The sequence below is a fragment of the Platichthys flesus genome, chromosome 13, assembly GCF_949316205.1.
Source record: "Platichthys flesus chromosome 13, fPlaFle2.1, whole genome shotgun sequence".
NCBI lineage: Eukaryota > Metazoa > Chordata > Actinopteri > Pleuronectiformes > Pleuronectidae > Platichthys > Platichthys flesus.
In genome coordinates, this window is record NC_084957.1 from 12,672,037 (window position 1) to 12,689,114 (window position 17,078).

Here is a 17,078-nt window from a genome sequence, read left to right on the forward strand (position 1 = left end):
AGTAAGCTGCTTATTAGCAGGGAGTTGAAAACACAGATCCAATTACAGATCCTGAACAAGGAGCACTAAGAATCAGCATTGGGGAATAAGTATTTTCCTTTTCTCTCCCCTTCAATTGGCCTAGGTGCAGAGGAGAGAGAGAGGGGTATCAGAGAGCAGGATCCACGAATGGTAATTACAGTAGGAGTGTTTAGTGCATGAGGCTAGAGTTGGAGCCATTCAAGTACAAACTCATGTAAATCTTCACTTTGCTTCAGATAGTAAATTGGTCGGGTTTAAGAGGAATCCCAGAAGGAGTGGAGGAGAGGGGCTGTGCCGAGAGGAGCCATGAGCTCCAGAGATATGTAAAGAATCTCTGTCTGGAATTTAAAGGTCTACAAATTAGACCAGACATTAGCCTTTTTCTTTTACAGAGCCAGCAGAATGTGAATGAAACAGAATAAATAACTATAAGACGGCTTTTCCCCCCTTCTTATAAGATGACATTAATCCTTTCATGTGCAATGACAGCTTACAGGGTTTGACCCTCTCCCCAGACAGCCATATAAAGCCAGGAGATTTCTTAAGATCCCACCAAGAACAAGCTTCTGTTAATAAGAGGTCCTGATAGAGGTCTCCACCCCACATTTAATACTCTAGTTTACGCCAACTAACCGTGCTCAGCATGCTCAACAGATGGCTCTTGTTAAACCAAATCAACAATATTGTGAGATTTAATTCCATTTGCACTTTTTAGTTTTAATTTGATTCGTATCGGTGTCTGTAACAAGTGGACGGCACTTTTCCATTTTTTCTTCTTCCTGGGTAGTGGAGGCTGAAGTGTCTCTCAAGCGTACAATAGCGTGAGAATTTGAGCCCTTTGAAAGAGACAAGATCAAAAGCAGCAAGTCTTCGCGCTGCTGCTGGGTTTAGGCTGTAACCAGCACATACCCTGCTCTCCACATCTCGGATGGCGCATAGTGGTGGGTGGTGAGCTGACTGATTGCCAGGAGTGTACTGTCAGCATCACTCTTTCCACAGAGGACCATGATGGGGGACAGTGAGCGGGCAGTCTATGCGGATCCCCCACACCAATACCATCAGCTCTGCACAGAGCCGGTGGCAGCCTGCATCTCCTATAATGACCTCTGTGGGTAATGTGCTACGCTAATATCGAGACAGGGTAATTCATTTGCACAAATGGACAATCCATCACATTTTTGCAGACAATAAATTCTGCACTGAGTTGAATGGATGTTGTATTTAGTTTTCAATATGTTCCTGGAAAATAATTGGGTATTTTCAAAAAGAAATCAACAGGAACATGGTGTAATTTCTTTAAGTGATAGTAGATAGACATGTTAATACATTTCCTGCATGTTCATTTCAAGGTGCGATGAAAATGATTATAAATTGAAGATGTTATTCTGGAGCTAAATAAACATGTAATTAATTGGAAACACCGTATGAATGATTGGTTGATCGTTATCGCAACAATACACTGTTTATAGTCCCCACAGTGATAACAGAGGTTAAGGATGTTAATATTGAAATTACTGATAATAAAAACATTTCCATGGCTCTGCGAAATATCAGGGTGCAAACCATGTGCTTTGTGATGTTGTGGTTTCAGGTTTGGTTTGTGGCCTGTGCTGCGCGTCATCCCTCCTTTCTCTTTCTCCCCAACCTTACCTCTCTGAATACTGTCTGATAAACTGACCAAAAAAAGATGATATCTCAGTTTCCATACTGGATTATATACATTACAGCGGGACACATTGGAGCCATGTCAAGAGCTAACCTTAGAGAAAGGTCCCCACATCTTTAAATAAATGTTAACACAGTGGCATGAGTTAACAGACATTCCTGTACAATTACCAGCCGACGTTACACCGCTGACATTATCAGGAGGAAACCTACATTACAAATGGTCCTCCTTCTGAAAACAGCGGCAAAGTGGCCACTTTATATTCCATCACCTTAGATTCTTTTTCTCCTCCCACTGCCCCTTATATCCTTTCTTTCCAATCAATTTTATCTGCTGCCGATGGACTGATTCAAGCACAACTTCTATTTACGCAGCAGGATCAGACACAAAACAAATAAAAACCAGCAAAATGTGCAGCCCACAACAACATCTGCTAGTCAGTGTATGCAGATTAATTGGGAGTCTTTGTGCAGTTGAGTGCAGTTTGACTAACATCTTAACCTACTTAGTGCAATTAGTGCTTCATTAGAGAGGCTAACTAACTATTGCTTCTCTCCATAATGATGTGCAAGAGTGTAGACATAAAAGTACATAATCAATGGTTTCCAATTACTCCACAAGTGCAACCACTATTTCAAATAAACTGGATAATAATATAGAGCCATTACAAAGTCTAAGGTAGCAGAACCATTTAATTGCAGTGCACTTCTTCTCAGCTCCAAGATTTTTTCACACTAATGAAGTGTCATACAAAAAAGGCTGTATTGATTTTTTCACCACACAGCCTCCACCACAAATATGTAATTATCCTTTTTATATCTGGCAGGGGATTAAAGTAATCTATAGTATCTAGCCTTTGCGCTCCTCTGACAGGGTTGTGTGGGGCTTTTACCCTTTTCAAAAATATGCAGCTTTTTGATGAATGAACTTTAGACAAAATGCTGTTCTGTTCTATATTGTTTTGTCTAAAAACCTGTATTCTGAAGACATCATGCAGCATGTACAGCTGCCTGAGCTTTCAGTACACAATCATGGCATTTCAAGCCCTGTCATCTATGCGCCAGGCAGTTAGAGCTAACCATCAGCTAACACACACACACTAACACACACACGGACAGATAGGCTCCAAATCAAGCACACAAACAGGAAAACAGACGCAGCCGCACACACATTCACACACTAACATTTTCTTTGGAGGTGTGTTTGAAGCGGTGAGCTCAATACAATTCATCACAGCTGGTTAATAAGGTTAATTTAATTCAATAATGTGTCCATGAAAATCACTACTTCCTCTGGAGAACCACACAAAAGCTCCCTGCTGTTGACTGTCAAACACACATCGCATCCACACTCATCCTCAGGCTTCACATAATAACAGCCCAGTCCATTTAAACTTCAGGCCAGCTACTCTTCTCCCCTCTCTCTCTCTCACTCTCTCTCTCTCATCTCTCTCCCTATGTCTGTCTTTGAGTCTCCAGACCTGAGATGGACGAGCAACCTTAAGACTACCCCACGCTGGGATGCCCTTCACGATAATAAAAAGCCATTACCTTGACCGCTGACACGAGGCCAAGTGTGAGGGTCAGAGTGATATTTATTGATGAAACTCTGAGCTCCCAATCTGCTGCACTCAGTGCGCATCATACAGCTGTCAGCACAGACAGGGATCAGGCAGCATGATGGCCCTCGACATGGCCCATCTATAATTTATGAACTACACAGAAAACAACCAGGAGACAACAGAGAAGCCCCGGCTGCCCAGGGATTACCCTCCAGCCCAGCTAAAGAGATCTGAACGAGAACCACCTAAAGGCCACACTGATATGGGGCAGCAGGTAAGCACAATAGCCAGTGTTCCATATTCAGAGGGGCCTCACCGGGATGCATCTCTCTGGAGGACACTGTTGTGAATAATATAATAGACAATGTTTACAGTTGGGATGTAAAGTGAGTGCGCTGGTGCATCACACACCCCAGCACACTTCAGCTGAGCCCTGTAAATGAGCGAACACAGGGGCAGGAGATGTAAACTTTCACACTTTATTCTACAAAAAGCTCTGGGATAGCCCACTGACAAAGATAAGTCAAAGATGACCATGGCAAGATGAATACCCTAATAGTAGAAATACAATGTGATATTATAATTATTATTATTACGATTTATTAATTAATTGACGGTATTTTTTTCACATTTATTTTGTATTAAAAAAAATATGTAAGAAAAATATATTTTTTGCAAATTTTGGTCCAATATTAAATCTTTATTTATTTTATTTTAAATTCAACCCAAAACTCCAAACTACACGGAGATACAGTATACAATGACTTAAAACATAAAAAAAGTATTGGTATTTTGCTCAAAACATAAATTATAATCTGATTTCAAAACAGTTGCTGTCTAGTATTTTTGTCAATAAAATAATTTATTAAAGAAATTTGTTCCGTGTTTTTCAAAAGTTGAATAACCTGTATCTGATAAGCAAAGATTAATAGAAAAATAAAGCTGCATTATCATGGTTAAAAACTACATGAAGTCGACATCGATAACTATAACGATGAATATAATATTTTTATTTTAATTGGTTTTAAGACTTACTTAACTGAGGTAGACCAATGATATAATATTCCTCCTCATCGTGCTGATGCAATGCACAAGAATTATATCAATATGTATTTGACTTTTGTTATATTGCGGTTGATGAAAATCATACAGTGATAATTATTGACATTGTTTAATTACCCTGGAGCAAAAAAAAGGTAAACTGTGGAAAAGGAATTGTGTCACATCTTCCATCCTGACTTACTTTAGATCTAAATAATGTCTTGTTTATTATTAATTCCTCCCTCAATTAAGCAAACACGGATTCAAAGGGTTTCTAATTTATTTTAGAAACTTTTTCTCCCCACTGGTTTATTTTTGTATTGTTATATATTTTTTCCCTCTCCTTTTAAATCCCACTTTTCAGTTCTTGGTGGAAAACTTTAATTGCAAAGACACTTCTGGCCCATTTTTAAAAACACTGGGGTATTCTGTCTCCATTCTCGAATTCCCACCCAGATCAAATGCAATCCTTCATCGGCCAATTTCCCTGACACTTTCTTTTTATCCTCCGAATTCATCTTTACATGCGGCAGACAGACATATATTGTTTCTGATCAATAAATAACCATATAATTGAATACTGCTGCATCCCAAATGAAACCCTCATTTACCAAGCTTCAGTAAACAGCCTGGATTCTTTGCCCATCTAACGCTGACATTTCAGAATTCAAACACATTCAGGGCAGTGTCAGTGCACGGAGCGTCTGTATCCCACTTAGGCTCTCTTTTCAATATGGAACTATCTCCACCCAATAAATTATTCTGGGCATCTCCAAAGTCATTACACATTTATTTTGATCTCGCATCATAATTCACAGCTTGGCGCACAATACATTTTCTCAAAATGCATGGTAATTCCTTGGCGCAGAACAAAGTTATGATTCATTTATACTGGAGTGACAGCATAATGCGGAGATGTCAAAATCCATTAAACTGTTCAATGCCTTGGGGTTTATTTTTAGATCCAATTGAGATTAAACTGATGGTGAAAAATATACAGTCAGGTGTGTTTACCTCACCTTTAGAGAGAATGTGTTATTGTTCCAATTAATTTGTTATCCCTGTCACTAAAGGCATTGTCTATGTCAAAACTGTCACCACGCCTTTGGCTTTTGTTTTCTGGAGAATGGCATTTAATTTCCGCGTGTACTTTCATAAGTATACTTATTTAAAAGATGTGCATTTTTATTCAGAGCCACTTAATCTAAATACATGCTGATTTGATTGCTCATCACAACGGCAAATTGCAAAATTGCTGGCTGTTGCGTTGACCACTGAGCTAGTTAAATGATCATCCGCAAAGACATTCAATTATCTTTTTGGCACCTCCAGAGATGGGTGTAGAGAGAAAGATGCTGCAGTCAGAGTGGATGCTAAATTGCATTACTGTGGACATAATGCAACCATTTAACACTGTTACCTTTGTGAATGATTTCCAGTGTATGGGCCTATACTGTGCTGGGGCGGTGCACACCTACATTTTCCATTAGGGACAGCATGCCTCCAGGAAAACATTTAACATTCAGCAAAACATAGTTTCATTCTTTGTGTGGATCATAAATATAAAATTTTATTGAATACAGTATTCGACTTTATCAGTAATTATTTTTCTCAGAAGATTAAACGTGTAAGTAAGAAACCCCATAGTGCTATGGTTCCTTTTATGAAAGTCTAGATGTATACTCAGTATGGCTAGCTGCTCTCTGTCTGAGAGAGGGAAAGGCAGGCGGGAGGGATTTCTTTTTTTCTTTCTTCTACAAGGATTTTTTTGTGTGCAGTTATGGTCCATCATTATTAAATGTCTCTTGTTGGATGGGAGAGGCGCTTTATCAAAAACAGCCATTCATCAGGCGCTGTGCAAGACAGCTCACATCTGACCTCTGCGGCAATAATGCCGCATCAAGTAGGCCAACTACCTAGTTTAGCGGCAGAGCAGGGAGCAGGGGCTGGCTCCAAGATTAAGTGCGCTGTTTCAGGTTTTCATTCCCAGGGGCTCTGCTGGCTGATGTTGTATTGATTGCAAAAGTTTACCAGTAAGTATCACAAACAACAATAGCCAGGTCAACGATCGGTGATGCCTGAACCGCTATTCCCCGGCGGGGGCTACACGTTCAGGGCTAAAGCACTGCCATCATCATGGCTGTGTGCAGGGTGCAGAGAGGGCTCTCCGGAGCTGGGGGAAGAGAACTGCACTGGCTGTTCCTACTGACATTTAGGAAAGCAATATGTCAGTGTGAAATGAACGAGCCTGAGATAATTATAAGCCTTTGCATTATAAAAGGCTGCATCGACAAACTGTCGGATGGCCTTCCACAGAGGCACACGGCCCCGCTCTGTACTCCTGTATAGGCTACTCCTTAACCAACTAAATGGTTTCATAATTTTTTTCCAACATCCAACGTAAAGATCCCGGTCTCTTCACTCATACCTGTTTGTGACAGGTCAGAGTTTGGAGTAAGGCAAATGATTCACAGGTTAGCAGATTTCCAAATGAGTCACTTCCCATGTTTATGATAGCATGTCCAAGAAAATAGGTGCTAACCAATAAGGAATATTTTGCAGAAGGAAGCTGCAGTTCTACACTCTTAACATAAGTGAAAGGACTGAGCAGTAAAGAACACGATTCACCCTGAGGCCATCTCCAGCAGGCTGAATGATGGTGCATCCTTGGCCCTGTATGGAGGACAGCACACAACCCTCCATCACGGTGCCACCGGACCATTACCTGGGGAGTGCAATGGCCAGCCGCACCAAGCAGGCCTCCTCCACTGCCCCATGAGCTAATCATGTGATTTGATGCAATGACAGAGTAATGACACAGATTGGTGGTGTGTTCAGCCTCCCCCTGCTGGAGGCTTTGGAGGAGGTAGTAAACACACGGGGCCGCCTGAGCCAAGAGATGCCGATTCCACTTAACAGGGCAAGTTACAGAAGATATCCAAGTAGTCTCACTAGTGAAATCAAGATTAATTGTGCTGCTGAGGGATTCTTTTATGTCCTTGACTAACTATATTTCACTTAATGAGGCACATTAGCCGTAATAAAACTACTCAGAAGTACAAGCCGTTAATTAATGCCTCCACATTACCACTGAATGAGAATAACTGAGTTGTAGGACCCATTGGACCAAATATTAAAAGGTGCAATCTTTGGGCTCATAATTTCCACTGCTTGGTGCCAGTTCATCATTCGAACCCTTAAGATACAGTATGTCCCTGCACTTAATTTATAAATCATTAGTTTGAAACTTGATTAGTGTAGTCCACATCATTCCTTTGGGAGGCATGCTGTCTTGAGCAAGGTTTTAAATGACTGTATTTGTTTACCTCTCATTATTATGTACAGTAGCAGTGAACATAATTTATGAAAGGCTGCATTAAAGATATTGAAGATGGTGAATGAACTTTAGAGAGAATAATCAAAGCAAACTGCTCATGTTTGAATCTGGTTTAGTTTTACGGTGTTGCTTCCTGCATCTGACGATCTAAAAATTACTTTCAGATCTTTACCCACCTCAGCACCACAGAAATACATCTCACTAACCTCCCTCTAAGACCAGCTTTATCTGGGCTATAATCCTGGCTGTAATGTGGCCTCGTTAGGAAAGCACTGCTGGCCCACACCAGTAGCAACACGGGGAAGGCCTCAGGCACCACTGGAATTAATTACAGACAAAAGCGATGGTGTTTGCAATTGTCATGCCAAATTTATCACTAGCCACTTAATGTGCCTCATCTGAACTGATCCACAGTAGCTGAATTGCCCCAGGGCATCTATTCTTCCCCTTCCAGGGGTGGGGTGGTGGTAGTGAGAGAGCGTTTCTGTGTGTGTGTGTGTGTGTGTGTGTGTGTGTGTGTGTGTGTGTGTGTGTGTGTGTGTGTGTGTGTGTGTGTGTGTGTGTGTGTGTGTGTGTGTGTGTGTGTGTGTGTGTGTGTGTGTGTGTGTGTGTGTGTGTGTGTGTGTGTGTACAGGGCAAGTCTGCATCTGCTGGGGGCCTGCCTAAATCCTGGGCTGGAGGCAGTGTGTGTGCTAACAATGCCCCCAGCAAATACAACGTGTAGAGGTCTATAACAAATGTGAACACCCCCTCCCCAAGCCCCAAGCTCTCTCTCTCCATCCAGCTATGTCTCCAGAGATGGGTTCAAAGCAAATCTTGACATCTTTAATTCTGTCATTTTCGTGATGATAATCCTTGATGTGCTTGGATGTGGTGTCAGTAGTAATTTGCAACACACCCAAGTACATCTCAACACAAGCTTTTGGCGCAACAAAAATCTCCACATCAATGAAGGAAATCTCTCCACTAATCTCTGCCAACTACAAAATAATAGCATATGCATGTATTGAGTTTGAGTTTATCTGTTGATAATAGTTTTGTCCGACCAGTAAAACAGTCAAACACACGACAATCACTTTACTAAATTACTACAATAGAGAAGAAAAAAAATCTGTAAATATTCATTGAGAAGGTGAACATTAGGCTGGGCAATAAAACAATAATAATCCGCAGTATAATTTTCATCAATAGCAACACAGGTTCAATATATATATCGATATATTGCTTCTGCATTGTGCAAACACAATAAGGAGGTATAATACATAATTGATCTAGCTAAGATTTGAAAACTGTTTAGAATGAAAAATGTTTGTCATTCTGTGTCCGTAATGAAGAAAAACAACATTTACTCAGGTGCAGAATATATCTCTAAACTTAAAATAAATAATAATGTGACATTTATCATGATAAATATCAATTGACCGACATATTACATTTTTTTGTCGTTTTAGGCAGATTGTGAAATTTTTGGGAATAAGAGAAACCACTAAACAATGAATAGACTGAAACTGATGTCTACAGAATAATCTCTATAATCGCTCTACATGGACATTATTAAATATCCACCGTTGACTCATATAAAAGTGAGTTACGATACTTTTATCACTATCAGTACTGCTTATTATTCAAAACTGAGGCAATCTCTGCAAATGTGCAATTCTTTTTGCACGTTTGCAACAATTATCTGTTTTCCGTTTCTAATCCTGTCATTTACATTGCTGTTTAGATCAAAAGGACAAAGGCTGTCCCAAATGCATACTTAAACATAAGCCACCATTATCTTTTTTGCTTGTGCAGCTGAAAATCTAATACCTTAGTTCAATAATAATGCAGAGGGGACAGCTCAATGGTAGCCCAGTGGTACAACAGAATAATGGCACCAGAGGAGTGCTGCCTCTCGAAAACAAATATGCAGGTGCTTCATTTCAACTTAGGAAAAATGTAGCAAAATATCGTATCCACAATTGCATAATGTCTCATCAACACTGATCTGTTATCAATTAAAGCAAAACAATCTCATTATATTAATGAATGGCCTCAGCTTGTAATAGCCTGTCTTATTGATGTTTGAACAAGGTAAGCACAAACCTCCTCGCACAGCTTTACTGAGATCCACAGTAACAGCAGCTGAGAAAAAGATTTTGCAAGGATGAGGAGAGCGAAAAAAAAAAGGAAAAGCAAAGAGAAAGTGAAGGACACAGGAGGCTACTCTCTGAGGGACTGCATTCATTCCAGCAATTGTCATGCAAGCCTTGTTGTAAGTAATAATGTGGCCTTTAATGACGGAATGATGGACCTGCCAAACACTGCCTCTGCCATATACTGTCTGCATGTCCCTGCCGTCCGCTTCTCCCATGCCCATCTGGGACATATTAGCATATCCTCGTCAATTCACAGTCCACTTTAACATAATCCATATTTGGTGGGTAAAGTCCAACAGCAAGCCTCCCGTACAGCGGTCATATGATGCTATGACACACTCCAAAGTTCGGCCCACATAAAGCATGCTTGGGCAGCTAAGCAATGCAGAAATGCAAAATAGCGGGGCATACTGTTCCCTACCTTGTACCTGAAGGGACAAATCCCTTTTGGCCAGACATCTCCAGACTGTTACCTTGGTATTCCTCCACAACAGTATTTGTGATTCTTATTCTAAGTGTTGAGGAAATAGGAGAAAAAGAGCATAAGGAGAGTGCTGTCATGGCTGGCAGTGAGTGTAGAATACACTTGAGCTGCTGAGGCATGTCAAAGTAAGTATGCTTCACCTATCAGGGAATAATGCCATATTTTGATACACATTTGCTTGGTAAATATTCCTATTGATATTCTCGTTCATCTTTTTTTCTTTAAAGCGGACGGCAGGAAGATGAATCTTCAACAACTTAATTGGAAATAATGGGAATAATTTTAGTGTGTCTATACTGACACAAGCATAATTGGACCATTGCTATATTCTGTTATGTAAACGTATTTATATATGTATGCACCTGCATCTACATTAAGACATGGGATAAATACAGTCACGGCCATGGATAATAACTGACTTAGTATGTCATCCCTAAAGAGTCGAGCAATCATTATTTCTCAGAAGGCAAATGCACTTTAAATGTCCTGACAGTTATTGATACTGTAATGTGAGTGCAGATTTTATTGAGTTCAGTGAGAAACAGTTTAGACGAAAAATAAACCTGCAGTTTTAATCAATCAGCGAAACAAATCAGATGGTGGACAAACAAACAGTTGATGATGAATTATCACTCAATTCTGAATATTTGAATGTTATATGATGCTATTCTTTGAAGCTCTGTGCAGCAAAGACATTCAGAAGAATCCCTTCACCCACTTGAAAGCAATACCTGTCATGAACCATCATCACAAATGCCTTCTGAGATATAATCTCTGAGAACTTTTAACCCAGGAATTTCAAACCCTCCTGTCAAAGAGAAGGCAGAGATCTAGGGATCATGACACTCAGTCAGCAGCAGTCACACAGCTCTGGGCCGGGCGCTTCTCAAGTGCTGGACTTGTCTGGCAGCCAGCAGGGCCAGAGGCTGAATTTCACAAGCTTTGGTTAAATGTTAGTCCAATGGAATCCACTTACTGTACAGCAGCGTGCAAATACATCACAGCTCGCCATGTGATATTTTTCATCAAATACAAAGAAAAAAGAAATCCAACACTACTGTTAGGAGGCAAACAGAGTGGAGCAAATCTTAAACATCAAGAAGGCTATAAATATTTCAGCCGTATCAGTTGTCAGACCCATCTAGTGTTCAGGCCAGAGACATCTAGTTACAGTTGAATCCTAACTGAGGCTGACTTATGATAATTAGATTCATGCACAGCACGATCCACTGCATGTATACAGGACACTTCCTTAATTCTGGTATGGTTCATTCCTGACGTCCCCCATCAGGCAACTAAAGATGGGTATCTGCTGTTTTTATTTTTTTTAAATACACAAAGCAGAATCCTTTCTTTCATCACAGACCTGGTTTGTGCTTCAGAAGAGGTCAGCGTATGATCCTGCAGGTCACACATCCCCCCGTATGCCAACCCCCCCCCCCACACACACACACACACACACACACAAAGAGGCTGGAAGTAAGACGCCTTCTTCGAGGGATGTCATGCTGCATGTCATCAGCCTGGTTAAATTGCACTGCCAGTGGGTAAGCAGCAGGGGTCACATGAGGCTCAGTGTGGACTGCAACATGTAACGCATGGCAGACCACAGTCTGAAAGCAGCTCAGTAATGACGCCAAAACATCACGATAAAAATTGTGCAGTGACTGTTTTCATCTAAAACAACTCGATTCAGACACAATGTAAAGCTTTGCGGAAAAACCCTAAAAAGGGGGGTGAGGTTTATGTTGTTTGCACTGCACTAATCGATATATCAATACTGTGTCAATAGAATACATCTATAATCGGGCAATTGTTTCGGAGTGAAGAAGATTCTCCTTTTAGGAACGATTAAACAATCAACTGCATCAAAAGAAAGGAAAACGTCTGTTTTGGGGAGCAAGTCCAAGCATTTGCCCTTGTAAACACAAAGCCCACATGTGACTGGGAGAGGCCTCAGTTGGGCAGACAGCAGAGGGAGTTAACAAAGCTAATTAGGAGAGGCTGACATGTTAAAGTGAGCTGCAGCTTGGGAGTCAGCTCTATCACATATGTTTCCTTTGTGGCGGGTGAAGTGGCTCCTTTGTTTGTGAATTGATGGCGTTTCGCTCAGCCGTCCCTTTGGGTAGAGGCACTGACCTGCGGAGGCCCCGCCGGTAAGAAGAGGGTCTTTCTCTGTCTCCCTGATGCCTGCTGCTCCAGCTGTCCCACTCCCTCCCAAACCCAAACCTTCCCACAGCCTGGGACGCACAGCGAGATGGGCAACACCTGTAAAAGAGCGAATACCCCCTCCGCCCAGGCACCTCAAAGCAGCCTGCCCACCTGCTACTGAGCTCTCTGGGCCCTGCAGCTTAAACGCTCATTTTGTGCCTCTCAGCACGGGACTTATTGATATAAATAGCTGTGCACAAAGTGCACACTCTGTTTTCTCTTGGCCTGATGCAGTAGGTGTGTGTGTGATTATATTCAATGGCAGCCTCTTTCAGGTGGGGATGAAATATGAGCAGTTTGGACACTGGGTAAATGACAATCTCTGCTAGATTCACTGAAAATGATTACAGCACAACTGACATATATCGAAATGGACAACATGATTCCGAGAGACGTGTTAAACAAGGACTCGATATCTAATATGTAGACACAATATGCTCTGCAGTAAACATTACAGACTGTGCGATAGATAGTAGATAGATTTAATGATGACCTTACCATTTGTCTTGATATAGCTTGTCCTTCCTCAATGCTGAAACGTAACGTTTGTCCTTGAACACAACACTCTATGGTTATAATAAAAAAAACAGTGGTTCATATAATGCAAACCTTCCACCTTATCGTAATTGATTGTGCTGTGTTAATTGTAATTGAATACATACAAAGCTTATTTATGATTAACTCAATAATTGTATCTCAATAACATGATTGACAATCAAGAAACGTAGAACACGTCTCATGGTACAGCATCAATTTTAAAGTATTAACTTGCCCTTTGGGGCCATAAGCAAAGTTTGGTAAAGGTCAATCTCTTTCATTCATGTAAGCGCACATGGCAACAGATTAATCCTCGCCAGTTAAGATGACAAGGCAATATGTGGAGTAGTTGAGTGTAAATAAATACATTGAGGAGGAGATAATACATTAGGCTGCTGACCAGGCTATTCCATTACAGCAGCACATTTGTATCCATACACTGAGGAAACCATTCAGCGGATGGCGTCTTTCCTTCACGAGGTGAAAGTGGGATCTTGCCTCTGAGAGGAAAATAAGGGCATCAGGACTGCCCGACATTAAGTTTCATCACAAAAGTCATATCACCCACCAGGAATAGGGGCTCTCACCAGCTTGCTCATAAAAAGAAAAAGATATAATACACAGCCTTCGGTTTAAGAGGTAACAATAGTTTTGTCTCCATTAGGTGTTATAAAACAACAGCAGCGAGAAGTGCATCTGGTGCCTCGGTATTTCAGAAACATGACTTTAAAGCACTCCGCCACAATGATTCTCCAGCAACACGAAAACAACCCTACAAAAATAACATATTATAAACGCTTTATATGCATCTTTAGATTTACAGACAGCTCTGACAGTCCAGGTGGTGCTTCTGCTGGAAGAAAAGAGGCAGTGCAAGCCAAGTGGCTGAATTGATTTTGCAGTAATTGATCTGATGGTTCCTTGTGATAATTGACAATTATCCCTGATTACCAGACAGGGGCTTAAAATCAGTCTAAGAAAATGACCAGCATTATGGGTTGTTGTACAATGGCTGAACAAAGATAAATCAATAAACCTCAGAAAAACGCTTAGAAAACAAGACAATGAAGAGTGTCACACTGGACCGCATGCTGCACTGCCTCTAATAATGCCTAACACACAGTGGCCCCATACAACTACACAGAGCACTCCATGCTAAACATTAACTAGTGCAACAAGGAGCTAAATAGATCCAGTGCTAATTTAGGGGCATGAAATTAGCTTACGTAATTAGCAGCAAATTGGATTGATCTGACGTTTACTATACATGCACGTGCAAGTGCTGTAAACCTGCACACGTCTGCATCTCTGTGTGTGTGTGCATTTGTGTTTGTGTGTGGCCACATAAAGCATGCAAGTGTGTGTAGCTATATGTCTATATTTCTCTGTTACTATGTGTCTGACCTCAGCTGATTGGTCCACTTGAGCCAACCAGACAGATGCAACTCATTGCAGCTTAATAAATATAGGGGCCCAGGGGATCTGCGCTAAACAGTTCTATTAAGTTGGAAACATGTCAGCCAATATAAAAGCAGCCTGACCCCGGGAAAGGTCGACTGTGACACGCATGTTTACTCAGGAAAACAACCCGAGGCTGGAAGGTCTTGTTTTATCGGATGTCTTCAAAAGAGAGAGAGGGGGGAGAGGGAGTGTGTGTGTGTGTGTGTGTGTGTGTTTGGCTGCTCGGTTGCTGGTTTTACGTGATTTTGGGGAAAGAGCTGTGTTGTAACCGGGTTGTTTGTTTTTGCACGAATAAAACTGATAAACGGAATCACATTGTATATTCCTGCAGCCATGAAAAAGACGGAAAAACGGAAAGACAGAAAGAAAGATTTTGGCTTTAACAACTGATTAATGATCTGCTGACATGATAAATTATCAATTAAAGGAGTAATCCACCAATTTAGGTGTGTTTCCTTCTAAACATCTAAGGCAAAAAACAGCATATCCTGATTTCAGTTGCTTGTATGGGTTTTATTCCCCATTAATTTCCTATAATGTTACTTCACTGCATGTTTTGCTCGACCATTGGCCAAGTAAATGCTTAACACTCAGATGTTCTTTCAAATGCCAGTTTGTATTTCAGGCTTTATAGTCTACATAATTAGATATGAAAACACTAACCAACCCTAATGAGTGCATTCATACATCTTAGGATTTCAACAAGTAAAATTTAGGATTTTTTAAAGATGTTTTATAAACAGTGATGAATAAAATTGAAGGCCTATATCAGGAATAACATATATTAAAGGTATATTTATAAAAGCGCCATCTTATCTCGCAAACTACAGATAGACAGTAGCTATCTATAGTGTTTTCAAACAGCCAAGCCAAGTGTACTGAGATAAATTCTGAACGGTATGATTGTACGCTCTCAGTTATCAGTTCCACATTGGTCTTGGTTGTAATTCTTTTACTGCGTATCTAGTAACATCCGTACCTCTAAGGTGAAAATAAGAATCAAAATAACAGAAAAAACACATGGGAGCATTACTAGCTATGCATGCTGCCAAAACATTTCTCTTAAAAAGTAAGAATTTTGAAGCACGACGAAAGAAGGCTTAACATAATTAAGACCTTCATAATGTATTCAAGAGCCAGTACATAATATTTAAGCTATTAAAGCCTTTTTAAAGCTTGGAATACAAATTATTTAATTTTAGACTTTTTTAGACTCTTGAAGACCATGTAGATATAGAGATTAATATTAAGATAAATAAATAGATTGATAGATTTGCTAAAAACTTTGAGGGAGGGGTGTGTTATTCAGCCATTCTACCTGTGGTAGCAACCGTCCTCGTCATTGTTTGGGACTTGAAAAGACTGCAGGCATGAAGCGCAACACACCACCCCCTAACCCCCCCACGCACCTACATCCAAAACCCCCCCGCTGCTACAACACACTGAACCATGTCACTCAGGAACAGCAGAGGTTAGAGGGCCCCGCTTCCTTTCTACACTAATCTGCCTCCACAATGTTTAATCAGCACATCAAAACATTGAGGGAGAGGAATTTCCGTGCTTGGTGAGCATATTAGGGATGCAGTCACAGCGTTAACTAGCATTGATGAACTGTTTGCTTATGCAGTAATAATTAACTTCCATTACATTACTTTGTGTGATTACTTTCTTAATTGCCTGAATTATGCATCAATTTAATATCTAATAACCAGTCTCAGACATTAGACACTGTTCAGGCACAAATTGAATGTAGTTTCCTTGCTTTAATTAAACACACCAGAATAAATGAAACGATGTAGGATGGATGTCTTGCAGTGATTTCCTGGGTGCTTAAATATGCTATTTATTATAAAAGCATATAAAATTCACTCTCTCCTCAGGAACGCAAACCACAAGATGCCAATTATATTATGCAAGTTGCTTTGCCATGGCTTTTTCAGAATCAAGACTAATATATTTGTTGAGTGGGACTCATTGTTATATTATGCAAATACATTACCATGCCATTTTTTAAGTTTCAAATTTTGTGTACAGAGCAAAACATGTCCCCAAAGATGATTTTAATTATATAGCAGAATGGGCTCATGTTTTGCATTGTTATTGTCCTATAGTAAAGAAGCGGTGAGCTGGGACAATAAATTAGAGTCGATGTGGAATTCAAATTATTTCTCATATTACTTAAATGCAACATATCTTATACATATTCTCCACATGAAGTATAGTAATATGCTCACTGGTTGAAGTAATAAATGAATGACCTCATCAGATATATAAAAACACTATAAAAGGTAATACAGCCAGAGAGCAATTATAGGAATGTTATGTGAGATATATGGAGGGTCGGTGCATCAGTGTGAAGAAAAGCCTTCTGCCCAAACTAAATGACGTTGCTCATCTCTTGCAATGCAACAGAAAAATAAACATTTTAGAATTAGGCCCATCTTTCTCAATCGGACTCTTCGTGGTACCTGATTCAAAGTTGATTTACAAGTGGTACAGCGACTGTACGTCATATGAACAGAATATAATTAAGAAGCAAAGCCATGGAAGCACCGGGTCATTCAATGAATTGATATTAACTTTTAGTCCTCTTGTATCATCATTTTACCCTCACTCAA